The sequence below is a fragment of the Calypte anna genome, chromosome 2 (genome assembly GCF_003957555.1).
Source record: "Calypte anna isolate BGI_N300 chromosome 2, bCalAnn1_v1.p, whole genome shotgun sequence".
In the NCBI taxonomy this organism is placed as follows: Eukaryota; Metazoa; Chordata; class Aves; order Apodiformes; family Trochilidae; genus Calypte; species Calypte anna.
In genome coordinates this window covers 79,388,443-79,414,777 of record NC_044245.1, presented here as the reverse complement: position 1 = coordinate 79,414,777, position 26,335 = coordinate 79,388,443, and positions in this window count along the sequence as shown.

The window sequence follows — 26,335 nt, the reverse complement described above, 5'->3', positions numbered from 1 at the left end:
ACAAGCAAGTCAAAGACCTTAACAGAAAAAGTAACAAAATTTTAGTAAAACCAATATAGATACTAAGGTTTTGAGAACACAGCATAACACACCAGAATTTTATCTCCCTAAAAACTTTCTCCATATGTTTGGGCAATTTTTTCGTTGATTGTGTGTTTATATGAGAAAAAACATTTTTTCCCTAAATATAAATCATCCTATCCAAAAATAATAAAAAACCCATGCTTTCTAGAGGCAGAAGTAAAATTAGGTAACCTCAAGGGAGTTTTCCACCCCTGCTTAGGGTTTAGGAGGTTTTTGTTGTGTTTCAAATGTCTGAAATTATCAAGTTATTTGATTTGGGACACTTCCAAGAAAAGCCACCACAAAAAGGTCCACAACAAGATTTGCAGTTCTAGTTGAGGAGGGCAAGCACTAACATTTTGCTTGGTAGCTGCACTTTTAGTTCGTTCAGCATAGATGGGAGATATGTGGATTATTTTCTCTCTTCTCTCTGAAGAGAACTGTGCCTCCAGAAGGAGACTCTAAGCAATGGATTCAGTCTTGGTTTCTCAGAGCTCTACTCCTCAGCTTCCTTCCTCTCTTTCTGAATGCTCAGTCTCTGTCCCACAGAATAGTTTATAATTCTCCTGAAGAGTTTAAAAAATGGGCAGCCACTATCTGCTCAGCCCACTTCAAACAAGAGCATCCCACAGCAAAGCTTCATATGTGTTACCATAACCTCACTCAACTTGTTTGCTTCTCCAAAGAGATTATTCAGGGATTATTCATTTCCTAATTATTCATTATTCATTTCCTAATCACTTACAATGAAAATGTAATTATAGTTTTTGAAGATTATGCAACAAGTGTTGGTGGAGTTTGAGTACATTAAGTATTCTGCTTGTCTTGAGCAGGTGCAATGTCTCCGAAGTTAAACTAGAGCTTCACCTCTATCCTATACATACAACAGTGGCACATAGCCTTATGCATAATTTAAATTCAAAAGCCAGGCTAGATATTTTATCTTTGTGGAGAAAAGGCTATTGGTGATGAAGAAATAGTTTAATTGCAAAGCCAAGCATAGGAGAAAATGGTGCAACCAGTGGTGAAACACCACCAGCTCCTGACCCAAGGCTGGCTCCTGTCTCTTTGAAGCTACCCACAGATGGTCATTGGTTTTTCATAGAAGGTGAAGTAACCAGGATCTCTTTCCAAACTAATGTTTTAGACATCCAATTTGTATGCAGTCGTGAGCTGTTCACTGTTCTCTGCTGTAATTCTGTGGATTTTTTCCAAATCAGAATGCAAGTCCAGGGACACATTCTCCTGTCCTTGTAGAGAATGGAGGCTTTAAGGTCACCTATGGCGTATTAGGATCCTATCTGTGACTGCAAAAGTGGAAAAATCTCTCTGTTACAGAAAGCAAAGATGAACCAGAGTCTCCAGGTCTAGATTTTCTTCTAAATTATTGGGCTGGGGCAAAAAGTGGGAAAGGATTCCTGGTCTGCAATTGACAGTGTTTGAAAATTCATGACTCTCTATTCTAACCTGTCCTTTTCTGTCCTGTGTATCCACAGCCTCTGCACGTTTCTAAGAATCTAAATTACTGTGACAAGGGGTTATACATGTAGCACTCAAAGCACAGGGATGTCTTTCATTTAATCAATATTATAAATATACAAGTATTGAGGTATTGAGCTCTTTATTTTAACAGTCATCAGCATGTCAGTTGATAACTTTTAGTGTAGTTGCACACACAAAAAAAGGGCAAGGTTAAGTATTAGGAGTTTACCAAAAATGGAGAGAAGATAGGAAAACATACATATAGACAGCAAATCTCTGAACTCTGAGATCTAGCAATTAAAAAAAAATAAAAAAAATTTGTACTATTTTGCTCTTTTTTGTCAAGCTACAAAGCAAGATATTTATTATTTTACCCATACCAACAAATGCATTGCTATAAAGAGCAATGTTCACTGATCAGCTCAAAGCAATGATGTTCAGTACAGTTTTTCAGGTTAAAAAGTACTTTACTTCAGAAATGGCCCCATTTGAGTGAATGGTAAGGTACTGTATGCATTGCATTACAGCAATATATCTAAGCTTCATGGGATTCACCATTAGGAAAACTGTAACAGTTAAGAAACCACCTGCATAACTGATACTGGTTTTGTCACTGTATATAATCATTACTTTCTATTAGCTGTGCAAAGAAAGATATAGAACAGGATGAACGCAGTTTTGGTTAGGTTATACAAATGTAGATCCCATCAAAATTCAGGTGAACCACAGCTAGAAACCTGAGAGCAAATCTATTCACACTTCGCTCCTCTCCTCTCTTAGAGCTCCCACATCTAGTTCAGCAATTCATGTCAAGTACCAGTGAAAACTGATGGACATTTGCTAAAGACAGTATAAAATTATGGGATTCCAAGAGATGTGCTATAACCATTAGCACATAAAAGAAATCATTTTATAGTTTCTTGTTAACCAGTTGCTTGGGGTTTTCTTGTGCAACATGATTCCAGGTATCAGGGAACCATGGAGTAAGATATCATAACACTAACACAAAATACATAGTCCTACAGCATTATAGTCTATTTTACTTGCATTTCTGTTATGGTACATAGTTGTGTCACCAGCTTAGCTGTGTTCCTCTGCTCCCCTCCTATTCCACTTCATCAGCACTTTTTTTTTTTAAACAAGTAAAATTAAAACATAATTAATGCAACATTAAGGGCAAACATTTAAATATGCAGAGGTCAAGAAAAAAAAAAGTTATGGTTTCCAGAGCAATATTAATTTTACCACACTGAACACAATTTACATATAATTGTATCCATGTATGACTACTAAAAGCTATTTTTTACAATATAAATCACTCACCATAGCCAAGTAATTGTCACTGTGGGAACCTTTATACTTTTTAATTTGCCTCGCATTTTATATCTATATTGTTTAACTATTGCATTAAAGAATTTACATTTTCTCATTTGCTTCACGTTATAGTTTTACAATATAATGTATATTATACTAATAAACTCGACTATTGGGACCACTGAATATGGAAAACTGGAAATGCTGGGATTTTTACTTGATAAGGTAAGTCTCAGGAGATTTCACAAGTTCTCAGAGACAGATAACTGGAAACTAAGAGTAAATATCGATGAAACTTTGGGGCATTTCTGTCTAAATGTATAGAATGTTAATGAAACGTAGCAGATTTTCAGAACTTTTCTAAAGTAAAATTACAGGCATACAGAGTATGCCTCCTAAATTCCAGAAACAAAAGCACATCAAAGTTTGGACATACCGGGAATTCAAATTTCCATTTAAGAGTCAGATACTTCAGGAAGTGGTGCAAAATGCTACTAATTCACACAAGATAAGCCTTTATCCTTTTTGAGGAAGAATGACTTAAAGCAAAAGCCAACACTGCAGTGGCTGAGGATCTCATACAATGCAAGGTGAGTTAAGATCACTAAGGTACCCTCACAATTGATGGAAATATACCTATTTCATTTCTCACAACAGTGCCTGCTTTTTGCCTCAGTTGCTGATGAAATAGCTGCATAACAACAGTATAAAGTTTGACGGAGGCAAGCACAGCAGCATTCAATAGCAATTTTCCTTCCTGACATCACCTGCAGTTTTCTAGAGACACCTAAAAACGTGGGCAGGTCTCTCTCTCACACTTCAGAGACCTGAGTCCAGGAGGGCTCCAGGCTGCCTGTTCCCTGAAGCAATCACACTGACTTGGCAAGTGTTGAGGCCATCAGGTCTCCTCAGCTGGATTCCTGTTCTCTGTGGCTATAATGGAAACCAGTTCACCACCTTTTCATTGTTCTTTCTCTCAGAAGAGAAGCAGGGGTTATTATCTGGGTATTGCCCTCAGAATAAAGCTGAAATTTTCCCGTGTGTCTTTTCATTTTAGCAGTATCTTGTATTTCTCTCAGGTCCGATGTAGACCTTCTTTTCCTCACACAGTATCGGTGACACTTTGATAAATAGTAGGAAAGATGGTCTATTTTTCATTTTTTAATTCACCTGCTGAGAACCTTTGAATTAAGGAAATGCTAAATGAACATGTTTCCAGGGCTAGGTTTCATTACTTCAGGTTTGGAAGAGAGGTTAGAGAGGTTTCTTTACTAAGAGTTTAGCACTGGATGCTAATTCCTGCTGCTTTAAAAAAAAACAAAAAAACAAAAAAAACCCCTATAGCGTCATTAGTTTCAGTGGCTTTATTCCCAGTGTGTGGTCATATAAACAAGAGAAAAGTGCTCATAGTGGTAGAGAGCTTCAGTTCATGAGCAGGAGGTCTTGGCCAGAGCTAAATACATCTCAGTCAATGAAGAAGGGAACACTTAGATTTACATGTGCTTATTTCTCACTAGTTGTGAACCCAACACAAATACCATTTATCAATCATTTACAGCACAATAAAATACATTTTATTTTTAAAAGTGATTTTTAATATAAATTATAATTATGGTTCAGACCAAGAATATCCTAAGTAATCAGCTTGCACATACTGAGTTTGACTTGAGAGTTCAATAACATACTGAGTCTGGCTGGGATAGAGTTAATTTTCTGCCTAGCAGGTGTTGAGTTTTGGATTTGAGTTGTGGATCAATGACTAGAAAGGTTGATAACACCAGTGGCTGAGCAATGCTTGTACAGCATCAAGATTTTGGGCTGTGATTTGGTTTTTTCCTTGCTTTTTCCCACTCTGCCCTCCCAGGCAAGCAGGCTAGGAGTGAGAAAGGAGTTGGGAGGGGGCACAGCCAGGACAGCTGATCCAAAATTCCCAGAGGGATACTCCATACCATTTAACATCATGCTCAGCAATAAGAGCTCAAGGGACAGAAGGCAGAAGGGGTAATAATCAGAGCTTCAATACTTTACTTCCTCAAGAACTGTTACATGTGATGGAGCCCTGCCTCCCTGGAGATGCCTGAACATCTGCCTACTGATGGGAAGTAGTGAATGAATTCCTTGTTTTGGTTTGCTTGTACATACAGCTTTACCTCACCTATTAAACAATCCTTATTTCAATTCCCAACATGCTCACATACTCCACTTTTGCCCTTCTGATTCTCTCTCCCACTGAGGATACGGAGCAAGAGACTGGGTAGGAGCTTAGCTGCCAACTGGGGTCAGCCCACAACATAAGAAAATAAACACTTGACATACAGAGTCCAAGCAGATATATATGATTCTAGATCCCAGCTTTTAAACTGGGAAGTCTCATCTGGAGTAATACAGTTATCTGTGAGTGGAAAATAGCAGAGAATCTGTCCAGCCAAGCAGGAAGCAATAAACAGGCTCTCAGTGTCATTCATCAAATTTGACAAGCCTGATTAAGGCTTAAGGAGGCAATATCTGTTCCCAGGCAACTTTAACCATTAAGAAAATTAATTAGTAACAGACAGAAAATTGGAACCAAGTGCAGAGAATGGTTGAAAACAACAAAGAAGGGAGAGGGATTTCCCTGAACATAGTGATAAGGAAAAGAAAACTCAGAAGAGTAGGGTAAGAACAAAATATAAACAACTCTTAATTCTAGAAAACTGAAGAAAATCTCTTTATTTTTTGACTGGCAGACACCAGCCTGCTTTTTAGAGAAAACCTATGTCCACTACTGTATTGCCTTAAGAAGGAAACTTTGTTTCATGAGCACCTAATCAATTAATCCACTAGCCATCCATAGTATACTCAGTATATCCATAGTATATTCACTGCTTCTGTCACCACAGTTGTGATCTCACGTGCAAGGACAGTTAAAGCTCTGGGACCAGAACCTTCCAGCAGAAATTAGACTCACACCTCAGAAACTTCTAACTCCTAATCTATTTTATTGTTAAAACAAACAAACAAACAAACAAAACCCCTACCAAATGCAACCCCTACCATTCAGCAACTTGAATTTATGCATAGGCTGAGATTCTTTGAGATTCTTTATTCATTGCTGATGCATGTGCATCATGTGTTTAAGCACATCTTTATTTAAGCCCAAGCTACAAAAGGGAGAGCACAGGGACAGCAGAGCCCCCTCCACAAATTGCTGTGCAGAGAGAAACATTCATAATGATTTCTTCTGCCTCAGTAATACAGAAGCTATCAAACTTCTAAACATCACCATTTCAATATCTAAATCAATAAAGGGTGGGGAAAGGGTCCAGAGGCACAACACTCACAGGGGAAGAGGAAGAAGGATGACTCTTGAAAAACGTTGCACTGGTTGCTAGGAGTGGCAGATCCTGATGAATGAAAAAAGGAAAAACACTCATGGTAATTTTTCAATCCTCATACCAAAGCCTGGCTCTGATCCACTGTGCTGCATACAGTGAAGAAAGATAATACAACTGTGCATAATTTTGAGCATCTAGTGAAAAATTAATATTACCTAGCTAAGAGTTGCTCACTTCAGTGTCATTTGCCATGAGTTGTGCTACATCTAATTGTTCTGTAACGAATCAAGACATGCTCTTGGGTGTCCTGCAGCTTCTCTAGTAATTAATTCAGGCCTTTCATCACCTGAATTAGAAGGAGGAAATGAAGGTAAGAGTAGGGTTTGGGGATTTTTTTTTTTTCCCACTATAGCTTGTCTCATTATGCAGCTGAGCATAATTGAGCCCATGCATGTACTGTCAGCAAACAGAAGAGAACTGCTGAGCACCCACAAATTACTAGAGAAATCAATAGGAACTGCAGGGACATTGTGACTTTGAGAAAGAGCTCATCCTTCTTCAGGAGGGAAGCTTATTCTGAAGCTGTATATGATTTCAGTACTAGTGGGGATTTTTCCATTTTTTTTTCGTTTTCAGTGGACAAAAATCAGGCACACTGTGCCAGACAGGCCAGGGTCCCAGGGCAGAAGAAAACCTCTGTCTCAGGAGGATCAGCAGAGTTCAGATAAGAACATATTTGTGCAACTAGGTCCACAACCAGAAGAGTTATTTTATGAGCAGTACTTAATTGAACATTGCAAAATTAACAAGCCTGGCCATGGTTCCCAGTGACAAAAATCCCTCTGCTATCTTTCTGTATGCATCAACCTAGCTGAGTGTGGAGCATTTGGCATTCAAGGACAATGCAATGAAGAGATCCTATCAAGAGCATTTTGAAGGCTGTCCTTATTCTATCCCCTGTTAAGAGCTGCCATCAGAAAGGCATGGGTGGTGCATAGTGGCCATAGCACAGGGGTCACAGGAAATTCCAAAGTCAAAATGCCAGGCTATACAGCCTGTCTGCCTTCTTCATCACTATTAGAGGTTAAGACAGTATTAGCTAGATGAGTGCAAAATGCAATATGATGACTGACTTGTTTAAGAACAGGTCCTTGTTTCAGAGTACAAGAACTGTACTTAGCTCTGCAAATTATGTGGCATCAATCAAAGAAGGAGACTGAGGACTGAGTCAAGAGGAAGGTCTAAGATCTGAAGACATTACCTACACCTTTTACAGTAAGTTTTCCTTGGTTTGTATTCCATTCCTTTCCCAGCACAAAGCTTAACCAAGAAGCAGCAACATAAAATGTAGTAGGATCCCCTAGGCAAAACAAACTGTTAATATATTGCTCAGGCAGTGGCTCAGAAGGTGGCTGTGAAATGAAACCAAGGGGTAATCTTCAGCAGCCTTCTCAAGATACTCTGCTGAGACAGAAGATGGAGAACCTGGCAATAAACTCAAAAAGTTCTGAAGAGAAAGGCGGCAACAGGATAGATTATTGAGACCATCATCCACAAAAAAATCACATGGTAAAATTAAGAGTATCTGAAATCTGAAAACAATACTTGATCTGTCTTATGTGAACAGTGGAAGATCAGAAATAAATATTCTTTCTTTAAACACTGCAAAATTTTTAAGAGCTGACCAGGTAACCAATAATATACAGATAAGGAGCACCATTTGAAGAACAAGAAAAATATCCAGCTCATACTAAGAAGTTTCAGATTAATAATTCTGAAAAGGGTTTTTTCCCCATATTTATTTTAAACCATTACGGCCTGATGTGGGAAACTAATCTTATATATTGCAGTATACTAGGCTACATGCAGAGGCAAGTGCTTGTCAGCTCACATCCAGAATACTGTGGTCAGTTTTGTTCCTCATTATACAAAAAAAGGTGTGGACAGGCTGGAGGGGACATGCACCTTTGCTATTTCTGATTTCTCCAGAGCATTTTTTAAAAAATAAAGATGTCAATAAAGGAAGGAGTATTGCATCATTTCTTCAATTAGAAAGCCACATAACTAAACATAGTGGTATGGTACCACTCCTATTTCGTAGTGTCCTTCTCAAACCAGTCCTTCGTCCCTGATTAACTTTAGTTATGTCCCCTATTTTTCTGCATCAGAATTTATAGATATGATTAATATGCAGAACAAATGCACTCAGAAGTACACACCAGAGTATTCTGGAGTAATGTATTAAGATCTTATGTGAAACACCTGGCCAATTACTGTTTAACATTGAATATTTAAATAATTTGTCCTTATTTCATGAGTGAAGACACTTTTTTTTTCCCCCAGAAAAGTTGGTATTGGATGGCTTTAGAGAAAAGTAGGAAGGGCTTTCCAGAAGGCCAGATTCCCCCAAAAGCCCCAACTGGAAAGATGACTTCTGTCAGGAAGCAGCAAAAAGCCAGTGGCAATCTGAAAGTCCTACAATTCTTTTCCAAAATATGCTACTTTGTATATCCCCTTGACCAGCGTTGAGGTTGGAAGAAATCTCTGAGGATGTCTAGTCTAATTCTGCTCAAACTGGGGCAGCTAGAATAGGTTACCCAGAAAAAACAAATTATGCAGAGAAATTTTTCACTCTGCTGTTGAAGAAAAATTCTCATCTCCAGAATTCTTTTTCCAAATAAAAATAAAAATAAAAATAAAAATAAAAATAAAAATAAAAATAAAAATAAAAATAAAAATAAAAAAGCAACAGTATCCTGCAAATACCAATGCATAAAGGAATATGTCTTCTCTAAATAGTAAAAAAAAAAAAAACAAAAACATCCTAAGAACATCCTGAAAAAATATTCTACTCCTAGCATAACTTGAAGTCCCAGAACTGTGCAAATCTGGCAGAAGATGACAGAAACAAAGATAGATGTTTCCTCGGAAAACAGAATAGATTTGATGTCTCGAAGTTCTCATAAAAAGTGTCCAAGAAAACTTTGGAGGATGACTTTCTTTTAACTTATTTAAATTAAACTGCAACATACATAGCTGAAGTTAAGAACCAAAGCCTTAATAGAGCAACCAAAAATAGTGATGTGTATCCCTAACTGGAACTGTCAAACACTGCAGTAGCACAGTAAATCAGGACTTTGTTGAAATTGAAACATTACTTAGGACTTGATCTGCAATGTTGCAGTTATCTTCATATTTAGCAAATGATAGTTTCTGTCCACCTTAATATCCATAAAAGAAGGTAAGAGGACAGGTAATTAAACAGTAGGGAGCCTGGGAAAAGGAGTTTCCCTAAAGCTATTTTGGAATATGTTTTAGTCTTTAGTATACCTTTAGTACATTTTAAACATACTAAAGAATAATATATAACTTGTTAGATATTCAGATAGTGTAGTTCTTCCTTGAAAGGGCTTACACTTTCACACCTCAAGTGCCCAGTGATTTAAGAACCGATTTATTTTTTTATTTCCTGATTTCTAGTCAATATTTTATCCAAAATAGAGAAGGTTATCATTGCTTTTATAGAAGAGCTGGATATTTACCCATACATTTTCATAACTCGGGGGCTATACTTATAATTCTGCTGGATCTACCATGCAACATAATGTGTCCTAAGTGTCTTACAGATATAGCCTTTGTTATACTTCTAGGATCCTCTTCCAAGGTAGGTTAAGTTTCTTAAAGTGTCACTGTATTCCTGGAAAAATCTTAACTTTAGCCAAAGACTAATCTCTAGCATTTAAGGAGTTATCTCTCTTCCTCATTGAAAATAGAATTTATCTATGTCTATAAAGCAGAATACCCCTGCTTCTCCCCTCTGGAGAAGAAACAGCTCTGTCACTGCCAGTAGAATATCATGTTTACAAGCCTTTGTCTGAAAGAGAATGCAACCTTCCTGCACCAAGTTGTATTGAGAAAAAAGGGAACTTATTCTCAAGAACATGAAGGACAAGAAGTTCTTTAGGAATACTCAGCAGGGATTTACCAGATGCAAACCATCCTTGACCAGCCTGTTTGTCTTTTATGATGAAATGACTTGCTGTACAGAGCAGGGCAGAGCAATCGATGTGACATACCTTGACTTTCATAAAGCTTTTGACACAGCCTTCTACAACACTCATATGGAAGCTGAGAAACTGCAGGCTGAGTGGACTGTTAGATGGATTGAAAATTAGCTGGACAGTGAGCTCACAGCATTCAATGGGTCAGGGACCAGCTGGCAGTTAATAACAAGAAGGAAATCACAGATTTTTTTTCTGCATCTGACATAATTCTTCATCTTCATCAGTAACCTGGGTCCATTAGCTACATGAAGAAAAAATACTACTGGTTTAGGATAATACTTCATCTGTTTTGGAACTGCCTGTATTTACTGAATTACAAATCCACACTGAAAGGCAATTTTTCATAGGTAGAATGTGGTCTAGACTTTCATCAGAAAACAGCATGAAATGCCATTCCCTTTCTACATACTTAGAATTAATTTTGGTTTGTTTGCTTTTTAAACATGGCATCTTCAACACAAGAGTGTCAAAAGTGCCTAGTACTTGCTCAGAAAAAAAAGAATAATTAAGATTAGCCCTCAACTTTTTGGCAGATCTCCCACACCTGCCACCAAAAAAAAAAGACTTAAAGAATTAATAAAGTACAAATTTAAAAAGTTAATTTAAATCTGTGAGAAAGTAATGAGATACTAAATTTTGCTCATGTTTTTCAATACAAGTGGCACAGTGTTGCATTCCCACTGCCAAGTAAATACATACCAGTGATTTTGGCTTCTTCTTTTTCAGAGGAAACCGCTGGGTCTGATGCCTGCCCTGGCAAAGTGTCATTTAGAAAGGTGGCCTCCTATCATGCACATTATTTAATAGCTGCACACTCCATTATCATGTCAAATGCATAAGTGGTTTTCCCTATTATTGGTTAGTGATTTCAAATAACAGAAAAACAAAATAGTATTTGTAAATTGCATTAATCAATGCGATCCACTTTACCTCCTTCAGCAAAACAGCTTTCTTTTTTAATCATTGCACTAAAATTGAACCAGTCATGTTTAAAAAAGCCAACAGGCTACTTTCTACTGCTGCAGCCATTTGGTTTCATTGAGTCCAATGGAATACCCAACTACATACATATTGAGAACACACAGTGATAAAGGAGCCAATTTGCAGTGGAACATAAAAATGGCTCAGGGAAAAATCCTAGGAAGTCATAGAGAATACCCAGAACTAATAAACAGATACTGGATTCACTGCATATGCCTATATAAATAAATTTTAAAAGGGCAGGGCAAGGGGTCAAATACCAATATACTTACCCATAACATTTCACTCCTAGCATGTATACTTCAGCAACATTTGACAATTAGTACCCTCCCAGCTACAGCCTACAGGATAAGAAAGATCAAGACCTGTGTGTTGTGAATGCAAAAATAAACTACAGACCAATTAATTTTCTTCCATAGGCACAACTCTCAAGTTTACAAGAGAGCTGCTATGTACGAGGATCAGCACTACACTCTCTCATACCCCAAAATCAGAACAGATACCAAAAGTCCAGGCAGTGTCAGGTAGGACTTATGCAATTAGTTTGTCCTTAGTCCAGAGCTCTTAATGCTCTTTGCTCTTCAGCATCCTCATGCTACATCACTCACTTTGTCTGCTTCAAGGAGCAATGGGAATGGCTGGAGCTCCCTCCTGTAACCAGAGCTCATGTAGACATCCTGACAAATTCAAAATGCAGAGCTTGGATACTGCTGACAATGCAGCCATAGCAGGAGCCAAGCTGCTTGTGGGCAGCATCTTTAACCACTTTCCTTTGTGGCTTCCCTGCTGCAGCTCTGATGTTGACAGCACCCGAGTTAAACAGCTCTGAGCTCACCCGGACTCCTTCACTTCTACTTCATCTGATGCAACACAGACCTACCACAAAGTCTCTCACCCTGGGGTCACAGAGAGCCTGAAAAGCTTCCTTCAGCTCCGGACCAGTCCAAGCTGGTTGGAGCACAGAGCAGAGCCCACATCCTGCTTTTCCCAAACAGAACCTGGGGTCACATTCAGGCCCCAGTAAGACTGATGGATATCTCCAGTGGCAACCACCCCACCCTCCCCCAGGCCCAAACTGTACCCAAATGTTGAGCACCCCCAAAGGGTCCAGCCCCAGAAATGAACTGGCAGGGGCAAGATTCCCCTTTGTACTACAGCAGAGGGTTTTCTCCAGCAATGCTGGGCAGATGCAGGCTTGTTTTAAACATATAAACCCAGTCATACACCCACGGCAGGAAAGGCATTGAACAGAACATCCAGAACACAATGATGTGCCTTTAAAAGTATTGCAGTAACCCTACCTAAATCCAATATGCCTAGGCAGGTCTGAGCTACATTAAAGAAAAAGCAAATTTTTGCCCAAGTTTTTGATATGAATGATAATATTTCCCTAAGAGTAATAGAGAAATACTTCATGTTGTATAATCCCATCAAGCCAGTTAAATTCAGTAAGTGGTGCACTACTTCGTTTGACTGCCCCCAAAAAAGTCTAACCCTGCTAGGATTTTAACTTCTGGTCTTAAATACTTAAAAGAGCCTTCAAGGTGACGTTTGCCTCAATAAGCCATTTCTTGCAGTTCTGGTAGTAAAGTTTTTATTAGTTCAATGTAAGTAGATAAAAACAAGTTAAGCTCTGAGTTATGAGAGAACAGCCGTAATACCCAATTTTTTCATTTTCAGTCTAATAAAATTAAAAAATGCCACACATATAGGATTATAGTTCAGATCATCATACTTCTTAAAAACAGCATCTTAACTAGCAGACACCATACAAAAGTCTCATTTATGATATTAGAAAAAAAAAGTTCAATTTCACTCCTTGGAAATTTGTACTTGCTTCATAAAAGACCTCCATATTTAAGCTTACATTAAATTATTTTGTTAAAGCCTAAACAGCTGCCCCAATAAAACATTAGTTTCTCAGTTGGATCAAACTAATTTGACTTACAATAAGTGGGAGGAACAGTTTAATTAGCACTAATGAATAGACTCTGCACCAGACTACATTTTCTTCTCAGCATCAAGAACTCATTAAAAAAAAAAAAAAAAAAAAAAAATTAAGCTTTTTGCTTATAATTACCTTTGGAAGACCAGCACTTGAGACAATTTTCTAATTGCAGAAGGGGAACTGCATACAGCTACCACTCAAATGCAACTATTAATTTAGTTTCATTTTCTGCGCATCCTTCCAAAACTAACTATTTAACACTGAGGTTAGGAAATTGGAGAGTGATCCTCAAGAGATGTGGGGTAGAAGGTCTCCTAAAAAACCCAACATTTGAGCCTTGAGGGGCTCCTAAAACTAGGTTTGGTAGATTCCAAAAACTAGGTTTTGTGAAATTGAATAAGGAAAAAAAGAGTCCCCCAAGCAAACCCTGTAAAAGGCATGCACTTCAGCATTGTTTTTGTCCTCACACTAATGCCTTACAAGATTGGAGTTGCATAGCAGATGAAATTCAGTGCTGATAAATGTAAAGCTCTGCATATGGAAAAAGAAGAGAGGTTTGACATACAGAGTGACAGGCTCTCCTTTGACCATATCAGCCAGAAAATATAATACAGATTTGCTATACAACAGCCAGTAGCAGCCATGAAAGCAACCAGGAAGATCACCTCTAGTCAAGAAAAGAACAAGCACAGATAGAAGTATAAAGGTAGGGTTTTCTGCTCTGCACATATTACCTTGAAGGCATGCTCTGACCTTATAGCACACATGTAGCAATGTGCATGCAAGAAACCACACAGAGCCACCATGTAAAATCAAATCTTAAAATAGACCTTGTGGCTGTGAGGAAACTACTTCCATGCAACATAGTTCACCATCATCTAAATGGCCAACAGAAGGTTCATACATCAAAGTTCCCTCTGGATACCCTTAGTCTGAACAGCATCTAGATTTACTATAGCAACCATGTCAAACAAATCTTTTCCATTGCAGGAAGAAATGATTACATGTTTACATCAAGTTTAAGATTTGATTTGGCTATGCTTAAAGCACAGCCAAAGTAAGGAGTCTTCACAGAACAGAGAGGACCTCAGCAGCACCTCTGAAAGGATCTTCAGCATCTGCCAAGATTTACCTCTAAGTTAGCTGATTACCTGATGAATGATCTCAGTGTTGTCTTGTGTACAAGAATTATTTCCCTTGCTTAATCCAGAAAAACTCTTAGTACCATCCTACTGTGCAGATCTCCATAAAAAACACTTACTGTTACTACAGCTGTACCATGACTAGAAGACCACTATTAAGAAATGTATAAGTCCCTTCTAAAGGGTCATTTTTCTCTCTGCTGACTTGCTTTGATAGTATATTGATCTATCAATATATTGAAAATCCATTCTTGTTCACAGGATAACCTCAAGTATTGGTTTCTTATTAACAGAAGCAAACAAGATAATATGTAATAATGTTCATTACCAGGTGCTGCAGAATCCTGCATTTTTTTCAAAGGTTATTGCTTTCTTTAATGAACATGTCTAAATCAGGCTTCAATACTAACAGTAGTGTTCAATACATTTAATAGCTACAGTAATATTACAGTTTATAATTGCCCAATATGTTCAGTCAACTGCTTTCATGTAAGCATCAATAAAGAAGACAGGCAAGGGCATCCCAGAAAACACCTCCCGGATTTAAAGCTTCTAGAAGAATAACTGTGGTGGTTGTGGATACAGAAAACTTTTGAACAGTAACACAAAGTCCAGAGACTGATGAAAGAATCAGTTCTTTGGTTGGATGATACTAAAAATCCTCAGATACAGTCTTGTCAGAACTCTGCACAAGAATCCTGTTACTCAGCAAAAACATTTGCAGAATCACAGAATCATTTTCATTGGAAAAGACCTTTAAGTTCATCAAGTTCAACCACTACCCTAACTCTACCAAGTCCAGTGCTAAACAACATACCTAAGCACCATGCCTACACATCTTTCAAACACCTCCAGGGATGGTGACTCAACCACCTTCCTGGGCAGCCTATTCCATAAGTTTCTTCTAAAATTCAATAAATATGCCTAAAAGCCATACCAATTACATTGTGTATCCTAACTGTCCTGAATCAGCACAAGACAACAGTAATCTCCAACAATCCATCACTTAATTTCTTTCAAAAGTTCAAATTCTTCATCAACGAGCCTGCGCATCACTATCTCTCAGAGCAACATGCACATGAACAATATTCCATGTGAACATATTAAATGGGTGAAAAAAAAAAACAACATGTTTTTTTTATGTTTCTCCCCCTATGTGTATGTTTCTCCCCTTTCATCTCAACAAAATAATAAAGATAAGAAGTAAAACATGGTTGCAAAAAATTAAAACCCCAAATGCATCTACAAATAATTATGATAGGAATCTTCCAAAATGTAGAGGCCCAAATGATTACTTTGCTCTAAGGAACCTCAGAAAAAACCTTGGAGTCTATTAACCTTTTGCAGAGTAAAGAATACTAAATGCCTCAGAGGGAGTCAAGATTTAATTTAATTTGGACACCACTTTCTGACAATCTTAAAGAACATTTATATTCAAGACATAGAAGTACCTATTAAGTAATGGAATTTCCAGATATTCTTATTCCTCTTTTTTTTTACACCTGTCCCAGAAGCTTTACCCACACTACCTGATAGAGAGGGCTTTTTTTCCACTTCACTGGGCTGTGGATCAGGCTTTTAGTCACCTAAGCACCTACTGTAAATATTCACAAAAAAATTGGTGCACAAATACCAAGCCTGATTTTCCATCTCCCAATTCCATTCTTCTCTTTGTAATCACAGCAGTATTGTAAATCAGACCAGCAGACAGAAGCTCTCCTTGCCCACTGCTCCAGTGGGAAAGCAGCTGCCTGGGGAGATGTTCAGGTGCTGCAGATGAAGAGATGTGCTTTAGCAATCAGTTACCTGAGGTCACTGAAGATGAACTTTCTGTGAGCAGATGACTCTGTGTCCTCTCATGGAACTGGTGTGAACACCTCCTTCTCCACCTTACCAGCAGCTCCCTGAGCAAAATTATTGAAGTATTTGCATCAACTTTCATGAATGAAATACAGTCTCAGTCTTTTCTTTGTGCTGTACAGAGGACAAAACACCTGAAGGAGGTTTATTGTTCAAGCAGTTCATTAGCAATTCTACTTCCAACAAACTCTACTAATCTATACTTATTAGCTACACTATTAGACACTACTGACATACTGCTGACTACCTGGACTCTCTCTAGCATGTGTCACATTGGGTCCCAACACCTATCACCTGTATCTGCAGCCTTGGGGCTGTAGGTACAGTCTGGGCAGTGGGGGACTGATGGGCTTGGCAGAGGGCAGAGCTGAGGCTGCCAGCACAGGCACTGCAAACCACGGCTGACAGCAAGGAGGCAGGCCAGCCCTGGGGACTTCTGGGTGCAGGGGTTCAAAGCTGGGATGTCCCAGCCCACATGGAGAAGTTGCAAGACGTGGTGGAGATCTGCAAGCAGCATGCTGGAGGTCTCCCAGAGTCTGGCTGCTGTGCACTGATAGAAAGAAGTGGAACAGAGGGATGAAACTCTCACTGTCTGCTTCTCCAGAAGGCTCTGGAATTGTGGGAGCAGCTGTCTGCCTCTGGAGATGTATAGGCACTGCCAAGACCATGAGGTGTTTTGTATGTTGCTTGGTAGGTGCAGTTGTCATGGGTGGAGATGCCTGTGTGTCCTCCAGTCATTGACCATCTGAGCTTCAGACCATGTTGGCATCCTACAACAGCAGGATGCAGCTGGGACTCTGGGCTGGAGGCCAACTCTTCTCTTGCACCTCTCTAGCAGGTGGGGATGGTCTCTATTAAAGCTGGTTTTATAGTAGTAGACCAACTAAAAAAAACAGAGAAGAATGAACTGCCACCATGTAGAGACTGGAAAACACCAGGCTATGAGAAATAAGACTTTGAGTAGCAAAACACAAACACGGATATCAAAAAGCTCTCTTGGTAAGAGTTAGAAAACTGTTTTCAAAAACATTAGGACTGCTTTTGAGAGCCAGTCACTTTCCACCATTTTACAAAACTTTTTTGGAAACACAAGGAATGAAAATTCCTTGGCTTGACTCTTGTTCTCACTAGAAACTGGAGGGACTCATTTGGCCTTGTGGTCAGCGCTGCAAGGCTGGACACGCAGCTCCTCTTTTATCAGTCATACAGCAGCATTCCAGGGTATTCTTCCCTCTTGTCCTGGAGGGCCAGGAACTATTACATCTACCAACCCTTGTATTGTCAAGTAAATGCAAAGAGCAGCTGCAATTGTTTAGGAAGAAGGCTCTGCTAGGCCTAGAAGAAGGTTGTCCAAAGTACACAGAAAGCGTTGGATAAAAAGAGGAGAGGAATTTATCTGGTCCTCATTTTTTTCCAAGTGGTATAAATATAAGGAAGCATAGAGCAGGAAGAAAAACTTTTCTGAAAAATCAGTAAGACCGAAGGAAGGAAAACTATTAGGCAAAGATGTGACCAGATCAGCATCAGCTTACACCTTTTCTCTGAATCAAAGATGCCACTTCCCAGCACAAGAGTCAGGGCCAATCTGTTTCCTCTAACTCTTTTTCCATTATAGACAAGGACAAGAAAGAAGGCAGTGCTCACAAGGAACCACCTCCAGTTCCAGCCATTATATTCTCCATGCTGAAAAACAATCATGAGTCATCCACTTCTCCAGCCAGTGTGAACAGAGCTCCAATGTAGTTGAACAGAATTCATCCTTAGATTCCTTAGTTGCCAGGTAGCCTGCTCTTTACTTTGATTCAAGAAACAGTCCAGTTGAAAAGTCAATGTTTCAATGACTAATCTCTCTGAAGCATAAATAGTCCAAGAAAATCTGTCAAATGCCTTTTAAAATAAGAAAATGCTACGCCAAAACTTACTGGTTCATATTTTAAACTGACACTAGAGATATATTAACAAAACTCTTTAAGACCGATCCATGATATTTATACCAGCTATAAAATCCACAACTAGTGCTTCTGGCACAGATTACACATGCAATACAAGTGGAAACAGTTTATAAAACAGCTGAAAAAAATGGGAGAGTGGGGGATGTGTGTGAGTTGCTCAAGAGGAATTAGAATGTGAAACTGGAAAAGCACCAAAGTCAGCACTCACCTCTCAGCCAAGGTAAAAGTTGAAATATTGGAATCATAATAGTAATGTCAGCTGTTAATCACTCTAGTGCCAAAAAAACCCAAACCACTCAGTTCTTGACTGAGAAGCCCAACACTCCTGTTCTTCTGTAGTGATTATCATGAATGTGGCTGAATAGAAGTGGTAACAAGGCCCTGTACTAAGAGTCCCAGACACCTAAGAGAAATCAAGGATACACTGAAGACTTGAAAGATATCTGGAAAAGCACAGGCATTTCACACAGGGCTTTGACAAAAATGTTTAGATAATATTTATACTGTACAGAACTAGATTTGTAAATTATATCCAACATTGATAAAATGTTCATCTAAATGTTAGAAAACCAAGTGTGAAACCAACGCATTAGGGGAGGTTCACACATTATACAGTGTCCAAATCAGCCCCTTTTCCCATACATAAGTAATATTAATGCTTTGTGATACAAATATGCTGTAAGTCCTTTCTAAACTCAGATTTTCACACCTGCCTGGTACCTGCTCCACCTTCTCTGAGGTTTTTGACCTCAGACTTCAACCTCTCAGTTCTGAGTGAACCTCAGCCTCTTGTCTTCCCCCAGAAGTCTTCATTCTGCTCTCCCAGGCCTCAGCAGAGCCCCCAGTTCCCTGTTTACACAAAATGTAGAACAAGAAAAGAGCAGAGAAATTGTGTTTGGTACTTGCCAGTTATGTGGGTGCCCCAGACTGTTCAGTTCTCTCTGCTTCTTTCTTTTGTGCTCCAGATGAGAGCACAGCATGGAGGAGGAGGGAAGAGGGATGAGTTCAGCAGATCTCTCTGGCACATTTAATTGGATGCTTCTGCCTCTAAAAGTGAACAAGTAAGGTAGCAGAAGGCACTTAAAAAAAAAAATGGAGACAAGTTGAAGGTCCTTTTTCTGATCAGCATCTGAAACACTTAGGAAAATTCGAAACACTGACAAGCTATCCACTTTAATCAGATATTCAAGAAGCAAGGGTAAAATTTAGGTCTTCTGAGGAGCAACAGTCAGGCTCCTGGCAGAATTATAAAACATTGCCAGAAGCAATACTCCATGAAGGACTTTCCACACAGATCTACTTTCACCCAGAGGAATGTCATTCAGTGGCCTCTGGCAGAAAAGGATGAGAAAAGAAATAGCACCAAAAGTCAAGAAGAAACAAGAAAACTAAGATATCTGGTGAGAAATGCCATAAAAGCAGTGTCCTGAAAACCAAGACAGCTGCTTCTACTTTCTGCTGAAAAGCAGCTACCTAGCATCTCCAACAGGTTGCTGCAGCATTAAAAAAAAAAAAAAAAAAAAAAAAAAAAAAAAAAAAAAGAGAGAGAAAGAGAAGGGGAAAGAAGATAGACCAAGGAACAAGGAAAGAGGAATCTAAAAATAAAAAAAGACCTTGCTGATGCCTATGTAGAAAACAAAGTCTTTTGTTAATTATGGCAACTATGTAGTCAAATAAATCAATTAACAGGGCAAATGGTGCAAAGTTTACAGAATTTAAACTAAAAAACAAAACATGCAGGAAATTTCTCTGTAAGACATTCATTATTTAATATCACGTTATGTACAAAAATATGCCCTTGACAACTTTCTAAGACATCTTTGATTTAATATCTATACCTTGTAGCTTTGCATTTGTGCATATCTTTAAAATCTTTATTTTGGAATTTCTACAATAAAAGTTTCTAGGGTTTTAATTAAAAAGCAACCACATAACAGAACCCATCTCAGTTTTTTCAAACATAGTGCACATCAATATGCTGTATACATCACTCATTTCAGTCAGTCAGTCAGAAAGTTGGGCAGCTGAAACATGAAGTAAAATTTCATTTGAAAGAGATAAAACTGGAGTTGGTTGATTTACATTTTAGTCACAATGCTGAGCTTCTGTACTGTGATCTTTTGCTAAAAAATACTAGTACTCTGCCCATTCGCAAAAGCATGTGCTTCATTTCACTTTTAAATTTACTGGTGTTTACTCTTGTAATTCAGGAATAAAGAGCATGGAATTTCACAGGAATGTTCAGAATAATTTCAACACAATTTCTTGGGGGAAACATGGAGAAGAATAAAAATATCAGCTGCTAACAATGTTAAGTGTTTTCATGGCTGTGCTGGCTTGACCTCAGGCAGTCATCAGGTGCCCCCCAAACAGCCCTGTAACCCACTTTGTCAGCTGGACAGGGGATAGAAAATATCCTGAATATACTGAAAGCCTCCTGGGTTGGGCTGAAAACAGGGAGAGATCATTCACCAATTACCACCACTGGCAAAACAAGCTCAACCTGGGAAAATGAATTCAATTCATTAGTAATCAAATCAGAGTAGAAAAATGAGCAATAAAAACTCAACCTTAAAACACCTTCTCCCCCTGCCTCCCTTCTTCCCAGGCTCAATTCAACTCTGATTTCCCCACCTCCTCCTCCTCCCCAGCAGTGCAGGGGAATGGGTAATGGGGGCTGTGGTCAGTTCTTCACACATTGTCCCTGCTCCTGCTTCTTCTCGGGGGGAAGACTCCTCACACTCTTCCTCTGCTCCAACACAGAATCCTACCCATGGGAGACAGTTCTCCAGGGACTTCCCCATTATGATCCCTTCCCACAGGGTGCTGTCCTGCAGGAACAGACTGCTCCTGTGTGGGTTCCCCACAGGGTCACAAGTCCTGCCAGTAAAACCTCTAGTGTGGGCTTTTCTCTCTTCAAGGGCCCATGGGTCCTGCCAGAAGATTGCTCCAGTGTAGGCTTTGCATGGGGTCACTTCAGGCATCCAGGTGCTCTGATGTGGGGTCTTCTGTAGGGTGCAGGGGGATATCTGCTTCATTGTGGACCTCCATGAGCTGCAGGGGCACAACCTATCTCAAACACAGACTGAAGGGGAATCTCTGTTCTGGCATCTGCACCAGACCCTGCCCCTTCCTCTGCACCGCCCTTAGTGTTTGCAGAGTTCTCTCTCACATTTTCCTACTCCTCTCTCCTGCTGCAGCTGCTGTTGTGCAGCAACTTTTCCCCCTTCTTAAATATCCCAGAGGTGCTACCACCAGTGCTGATGGGCTTGGCCTTGGCTCTCTCTTGGAGCCAGTGGCATTGGCTCTATCAAACATGGGGGAAGCTTCCAAAAGCTTCTCACAAAAGTCACCTCTGCAGCCCCACCACACCACAACCTTGCCACCCAAACCTAATACAATATTTTAGCTCTAACCCATGGGCAGAAGCATATCAAAGGATATGAAATTTGAATAATGACTTAATCTAGGATGCAATTCTTAATCAGCTGTGGTAAAAATCAGTTCTCAAAACCATTCTGAATCAAGTATTACACCTTGGGTGGTCAGTAAAATTCATTCCTTTTCTGGAACCACAATCAGAAAGATTGCATTTTCTAACTGAATGGCCCTCTGGTTATTCTACAAGTAGTGTTAAATACTTCTGGAAAAGTAAGAGTTTTGTCCATAGAGGAAAGAAACCACAATATAGTAATGACAAGAACAAAACCAGGAAAAGTATTTCACATTATGCTATGAGAATTTCAATTTTTTTGTCTGTCCTGCTAACAGACAAGTATGAAAAGGGAAGATGAAGACATGAGTGTTTATGCTTGATTAAAAGATCAATCAGAGTAAGTGAACTTTAACAATGCCTGGGAAATGCCATGAATTTTAAAATCAGGTATATGACTATTTTAGTAAAAAAATTAAGTTTACCATGCTACCTTAAAAATCAACAAGGCAGTCTCTGTTGCAGACAAATTCTTTTAAAAATCTGTACATTCAAGGGGTAAGAAATAATCTCTGCCCCAAATACAGAAGACTTTCAAAGAGCTATTCAAGTAGTAAAGAAAAGAATTACATTTGGTTAATACAGAAGAAATCTCATATGACAGCTAATGAAAATGAAAACAGAACTGTACCTATTAATATTTACTTTGCCTGTATATTGAAATGTACAAAATGGCTTAATAACTATTCCATTTAGCTTTCAAAATGGCACTTTTACTATGTTGTGATCTCTTTCCAAAAAGCTAAATTGGAATGCAAAATTTAACAATGCTCTTCTGATCAGGTTGCATTTCAGTTACACATGTATGATGGTTTTATGATGCAGGTCAGACCCATTCATAGATGACAGAGGAATGGAAAAAATTCTGTTTGAATTACAAATTGTAGGCAGCTGTTTCTGCATGTTATGGATTTCCCTTTAAAAATAGCCCTTCTTGCTATTAAAAAGTGAGAAGAAAGGGACAAGCGTCCAGATAAACAATAACAGAAACCAAGGAAGGCCAAAGACTATAAAAAAAAAAAAAAAAAAAAAAAATTTTTTTAAAAACCACACAAAAATCCACAAACTAGAGGGAATCAATCACATTGTTACACTAAGCCAGTATGCAAGTAATGTTCCTGCCAAGAAGACAAGTGATCCAGGCTACAACAACTGGGACTGGAGTTAAAAGTAGCCATGCCCTGATACAGGATAAACCTGTTGGCTTTGGAGCAATATTAAGGCTGCAGAATAATGACAAGGTAAGAATTCCTCCCTGCAGAGGCAAAATTAAATGGCCTTGCTGATGAAATTGCCAGTGATGATTGTAAAAGATTTGAAAAGACCTTTACGCTTTCAGTAACACTTTTCTGCTGAAGTTAGACTGTATCATGGATTTGAGTCTTATACAGAAACAAAGAGATTTTCACTGTGGCACCAAGACTAGGTCTAGTGTTTCCATCCAGTGAGCTCAAGAAATCTATGGACTGAGTTCATGCATATTAGGAAGACTTAAAGAGAAAATGGATATTAATATTCCTGCTACTTTGAATTATTTACCAAGGAAAAGAAAAAAAGTGAACCATTTTTAACTGTCCATTTTATGTGGCAAATACTTGCTGAAATACAGCCTAAGAATCTCTTTGTATGAAAAAGCAAACTAGCAGAGCCTGAAAAGGTATGAAACATCAACCCTTTCCACACCTCATGAGAGAGTGGACCACAACAGGAGTGGGCCAAGTGACAGCTCAGCAGAAGCTGCAGCTGATTCAGAAAGGGTGGAGATGCCAGGCTGCCACCCAGCAGAGCACATAAATCAGACACCTGTGGCAGACTTCTCCATGGCCACCCCAGCAAACCCAGGCTGCCAGGTGCTGCTTCCCTCAGACATCCAGAGCAGAGACCTGGTCCCATTAGCTTCTTCTCTGGAAAATATCTGGGCTAAAGACTTCAACAAGTACTGCTCATGTGAAGTATTTGGGGCTATTCTCTGAGAATAAAGTCCAGGAAGAAGGCTATTGACAACATCTTCACAGCATGTCCTTGAAGAGCAGGGCTGCTCTTCAAGGACATGCTGTGAAGATGTTGTCAGTAGCCTTCCTCCTGGAACAGGTATTGCAGGCCCTTGGTTTGAACCTGATGCCTGGGCAGCAGCAAAATTCTTGGTTGTATCAGTATGAAAAGCATTTAAATTCTACTACTACAAGAGGCCACGTTCTTTCATTTTACCTCATAGGATGGCTGGAAATCCCACTTGGCTGGAACTGCCCACAGAGCCTGTCAGAAGATCCAGTTTCAGGAGATGGGCTGTGCTTGTTATTGTTACTTCATTTGGATGAAGCAGCTGCCAGGGGGGTCAAGATCATTCTCTAAATGACTTTGTAAAGCAAACTTTAGGCATTATTTTAAAGACTATTTATACAAGTGCTACATGTGGAATTAAGTACTGTGAAAATGCAAAATTAAGCATGATTTTTTTTTCTGGGTAGATATATTGCCAAGTCAAAGCATACCATGACACTCAGACAGAGCTAGCTGACAAGATTTTTTTCCTAATGTGCACTTGAATAAATTCCTGTGCACCTCAGAATAGACTGAAGGTACTTTTTTAGAGGAATACTTTACTAAACTGCACTTTAGCAGAAACACAATACACCACTTACTGGGGAAATTCTTGCCAAAACACTCTAGCATGATTTTTGAAAGGCTTGTCAATAAAAAGAAACAATGAACTCATAGTAATTTATAACATTTGAGTTACACTGCAGAGTTCCTTGGCTATCACAGCATTGCTGTGTGCATAAATTTCAACACAGCAAAGACAGCAACTACAATGCACTATTCTCTTTGTATCACCTCATTTATTGCATTTCAGTGTTGAAAGTCAAACAAATGAGAGTACTAATCAAGCAAGTGACAGTGCTACTCTATCTCTTAATCTGAGTTTTGACCTGAGTATTGGCCTCTAATGATTTCTGATTGCTAACCCAAAAAGACTGTGAGACAGTACACTAATTGTAATCCTGAACAATCCATGTACACCAAAGAAGTCTGTTTTATCATTTTCTCTTAGTTAGCTGACAGGGAAAGCAGAGTATATGATGAAACAGAACCTAATTTTTTTTAAAATTTACAGTCATTTACTAGCATTATATCAAGCTGATAATTAAGTCTGGAATAACAGTGCAGCATTTTACTGGGCTCAAATATAGCTGTTACAACTAAGGTTCAGAGTGCAGAAACCAGCCCAAATATTCTTTAGTAGACAGGCAACTAATCTTCTTACACGTTTCCCAAGTGTAATCCATCAGACAGAACTCTGGACTTAAACTCAGGACTCCTAGAATCACACCCCTGGCCTTTGACAGCAGACTTCATAGTTACACAGAACAAAAAAAAACAAAAAAAATGCTTGGCTTCCTCTGAGAGCTCAGATTAGAAGAAGCAGAACAAACAGCAAGAAGGATGCTACACTTTGCTAGCTGAAGCACCCCTTTTGACTGCAATATAAAATACTGCCAAACTTTTAGCAGTCTGTGTCCATGCTGCATCTCTGCTTCAATCTTTTGTTAGTTCTGCCCCCAACTCTTGCATGCAACTCAAATTCAGAAGCATTCAGATTTTCTGCACCTCCCCCTCATTCCAGATGAAACCTAGCTTTTTCCATGTGGAAGAAGAAAAGACCACGCTCCTGGGAGTCATCCACTGAAGCAGTCTCCTGTCTGTGGGATGCCTGCACCCGTGGTTACAGGACTTGAAGAGGCCTGTACCTCAAATGAGTGCCAGGACTGCAGAAGGATGGTCATATGGGTGAGGCAGTTCAATGCCTTCTTGTGAGACCTGACTGATTTGATCCTTCCCTCCTCAGTCTCAGATCTCTCAGTCTTCAGCAAACTAAACATCTTGCAGCTGATCACTGGATAGTCTGTGTATCCACCTGCCGGAGTCCAGACCTGTAGTGAAATGAGGCAACCAGGTGCCACTAGTCCCCAGGCAGTGGGCATGAGCTTGTGTTAAGCCTATCTGTGCCTGATTAGGGAGGGCCCCCACTGCGCATGAGCAGGGTTAGGGGGCCAATAAAAGGTGAGGCTTGAAGCACAGGCTCAGCTCAGTTCTGAGCAAGCCAGCAGAGAGGTCAGTTGGATCTGGAGCAGTAGCACTGAGCCAGGCTGACCAGTCCTGAGGGCAACTAACTCAGGGCCCTGTCTGTGCAATTCTGCTGGGGCACCTGTTGGACCTCAGAGCGCTGTGCCCTAAGAGAGGTTTGTCTTGCAACACAGACCTACATTAATGCTGATCATGAAAAAAAGCCTTTTTTACATAGTAAAAGATTAAATAATCCCAAATACTCTGGGCATTTAGGAGTCTACACAAAATTAGAGAAAGTGACAATTTTAGCTTTAAATCTTTAAATCTCTGTACTTCATTTCCTTATCTGTAGAATGAAGAAAAATTATTTCATCTCTTAGCATATTCTTTTCACAGCATCTCTCTGATGATTCTGAAACTCATACTACAGCAGTAAACAGATTTAGAAATAGATTTTTTTTTTTCAGCATAAAATTGAAACCACTCATTAAATAAGCCATAAGGTGAGGCATGGAGAGTTATTGCACTTGGTTTTATTATCCTGTTCATTCAAGCGTAACTATCAGTGCAGAAACTGCACTCATGTTTGCTGAACAGTTTAAGGTTTGTACTCCAATACTATCTTAATGCTGAACTAACTTTTTTTTATATTTC